Source organism: Gossypium hirsutum, chromosome D08, assembly GCF_007990345.1.
Source record: "Gossypium hirsutum isolate 1008001.06 chromosome D08, Gossypium_hirsutum_v2.1, whole genome shotgun sequence".
Taxonomy (NCBI): domain Eukaryota; kingdom Viridiplantae; phylum Streptophyta; class Magnoliopsida; order Malvales; family Malvaceae; genus Gossypium; species Gossypium hirsutum.
This window is the reverse complement of record NC_053444.1, coordinates 32,996,739-33,000,174: the sequence shown is the minus strand read 5'-3', so window position 1 is coordinate 33,000,174 and position 3,436 is coordinate 32,996,739. Positions and strand designations below refer to the sequence as shown.

The 3,436-nt window shown below is 36.8% G+C and overlaps 1 non-coding gene across 1 annotated transcript; it reads left to right on the top strand.

Annotated features, from left to right (window-relative positions):
• The first annotated feature begins 2,762 nt into the window (after positions 1-2,762).
• LOC121220408 (small nucleolar RNA R71) lies at positions 2,763-2,869 on the top strand. Its single transcript, XR_005917610.1, has one exon. It is a non-coding gene; the product is annotated as a small nucleolar RNA R71 (small nucleolar RNA).
• The last annotated feature ends 567 nt before the right edge of the window (positions 2,870-3,436 follow it).

The following is a 3,436-nucleotide window of genomic DNA, read 5'->3' as shown; positions in this document are numbered from 1 at the left end:
AATCTATGATAAAAACCAGCATGGCCTAAGAAACTTCTAACTCCTTTCACACTAGCTGGAGGTGGTAATCTTTTAATTACGTCCAACTTTGCTTTATCCACTTCAATTTTGTTCTTGGAAATTTTATGTCCTAAGACAATTCCCTTATTAACCATAAAATGACATTTCTCCCAATTAAAGAAAAGATTCGTCTCATCGTATCTTTTTAGTACCTTAGCCAAATTACTCAAACAAACATTATAGGTGTTACCAAAAACAAAAAAAATCATCCATGAAAATCTCAACAAAATTTTCAACCATATCAGTGAAAATTGCGATCATACATCACTGAATTCTGGCAGGTGGATTACATAAGCTAAAAGGCATTCGCCAAAAAGCAAATGTACCGTACAGGTAGGTAAAAGTAGTTTTATGTTGGTATTCCGGGGCTTTGTTCAATTTTCTGTAGTTAATACAGATTCTTCAACTTTTGATAGTTCTTGTTGGGATTAACTCATTACGTTCACTCTCGAAAATTATGATTCCACCTTTCTTTGGTACACATTTTACCAGACTTACCCAAGAACTATATGAGATGGGGTAGATAATCCTCGCATCTAACCATTTGATCACTTCCTTTCGTATTACCTCTTTCATGATAGGGTTAAGTCTCATTTGCCCATCAATTCTATCTAGCTCACCTTCCTCTAAAATAATCTTATGCATTCAGAAGGAAGGGCTTATACGTCGTATGCCGACTATGGTCCAACCAATTGCCTTTTTAAATTTCTTTAAGACAAAATAAGTTGTTCCTCTTGATGTTCTATCAGTTCTACTGAAATAATCAAAGGCAAAGTAGAATAGTTACCTAAATAAACATATTTTAAATGGGTCGGAAGTACCTTTAGTTCAAGCTTAGGCGGTTTCACAATTGACAACTTGGGTTGTGTAAATTCCCGAATTTCCAACTCTAGTGGTTTCAACAGCAGGGTTTGAACATAAATCCTCAAATTGGCTTTCATGAAAGCCATGTTTTCATTACCTTTTTCATCTTCCAAAGGTTTAAACCCTAATTTTTGCTCCAAAAGGTCTTTTTCAAAATTGCTCTCCCATTCCATAGAAACTAAGGTTTCTAATTCCTCCATTACTTGACATTCCTACATCGGATCGGGAAATTTCATGCCTGGTCGTCTTGAACTCTCATTATGAGTTTTCCTTTTTGCACATCTATCAACATTCTTCCCATAGCTAGGAAAGGTCTCCCAAGGATGATCGGAACTTTCTTATCTACGTGAAAATCTAACACAATGAGGTCAGTAGGAAAAATAAACTTATCTACTTTTACCAAAACATCCCCAATCTTTCCCTCGGGATATGCTAAAGATTAATCCGCAAGTTGAAGTGTCACAGTAGTGGGTCTTCACTTATTGCCAAACAATTTGAAAATAGATTTGGGCATCAAGTTGATGCTTGCTCCAAGGTCACACAAAGATTTACATCAATAAGATTCTCTGATGTTACAAGGTATCGTAAAACTTCTAGGGTATTGAGGTAGCTTGTTCGGTAAGAATGCACTGTACTCCTTCATCAAACCAACAGTCTTATACTCACTAAGCCTGTTCTTCTTGGACAAAATATCCTTCATAAACTTCACGTAGTTGGGCATTTTCTCTAAAGCCTCCACCAATGGGATGTTTATGTGCAGTTGCTTTAGAACATCTAAGAACTTTTTGAATTTCACCTCTTGTTTCTGCTTCTGCTGCTGGAGTCTTTGAGGATATAGAACTTTAGGTTAAAATGGACAACATTTCTGAGGAGGCAAATCTGCAAAAGAAGGTGTTAGCTTTTTAGAATTCACTAGTTTTGGATTTAACTCATCAGGTTTTTTAGCATCCAACTTTTTTGGTGTAGGAATTTCAACTACTGGTTGACTTTCCTCCTTTTCAATAGGCTCATTTTCAACCACAACTTCTTTGCATTCCAAAATCTTACCACTTCATAATGCAACCACCACGCAATGTTACTTACCAAAAATTCTTGGATTTTATGTGTTGGTTGGCAAGGTTCCTTTTGGTCTACTATGAAGCTCAGTAGCTAACTGACCCATCTAGTTTTTTAGATTTTTTAGTGTTACTGCGTAACTTTGGATCAAAGCTTCATTTTTTGCAATGTAAGCCTTCAACAAGTCCTCCAAACTATTTGATGACTTAACTTGAGATGGTTTTGGAGTTTGTTGAGTAAAACCTTGGGATTGGTCGGGTCTATGCTGCATATGATTGTTTGGTCCATTTCCTTGGTTACTCTAGGAAGAGTTCGGATGATTTTGCCATGATGGATTGTAGAAGTTAGGGATTAGTCCTTGTCTACTTCTATTTTGATACTGATTCCTTACATAACAAATAGACTTGAGGTTCGAAGGAAAATTCTCAAAAGAATGACCATCCCCAAAATACACACATGAAACAACATCATACTGACCTGGTGATTGAGTTGCAAAATTATTCAAACCATTAGTGGTAAACCGTTTTAACATTGAAGAAATAGAAGATACCTGAGCAGAGAATGAAGTCAGCATGTCCATTTCATGCACTCCAACTACTCGTCTTCTGAAGTTTGCTCGATTTGTTAGCCATTAGTAATTGTTACTAGCGATCCTTTCGATGATCTCGTAAGCCTCGTTATAAGACTTAGACAAAATTGCACCATTCGTAGAAGCATCTACCATTAATCTTGTATGTGTGTTGAGACCATTATAAAACATGTCCAGTTAGATACAATGAGGAAACCCATGATGAGGACACTTACAAAGCGATTCCTTGAATCTCTCCCACACCTTGTATAAGGACTCGCCATCCAATTGTTGGAAAATAGTTATCTCATTTCGCAATTTTGCGTTTTTTCTTGGTGGAAAATACTATACCGAAAACATTTTTGCTTATTCTTTCCAAGTAGATATTCAACTTGGTGGCAACAAATTCAGCCATGCTCGTCCTTGGTCCTGCAATGAGTATGGAAATAGCTTCAATCTTACGCATCTTCAGTCACACCAGCTATCTTAAACGAATCACTCACCTCCATGAATAATCGAAGGTGAAGATGTGGATCTTCTATGGGCATACCACTAAACTGCCCCACCGTTTGGAGCATTTGAAACATCACTGGTTTTAATTCAAATTGGGGTGCCTCAATATCTAGCCTCTTAATTCTCAAATTAAATTTATTGAATAGTGGCACATCATATTGTCTTATGCACATGATTGAATTCATTACCTTGTCCATCATTTTGGTTTCCAAGATCCATCTCGGCTTGTCTTTGAGTAAATCTCTCGCATCTTCTCTGTCTAAATGTTTGCTCAATTTCACGGTCTACAGGTAATTTGAAACATCATTATATGTTTCTTCGTCCTCTTCGTTCTCTTCTCCCTCTTTGTATCAACCTTGATTGCAAGTCCAGGGT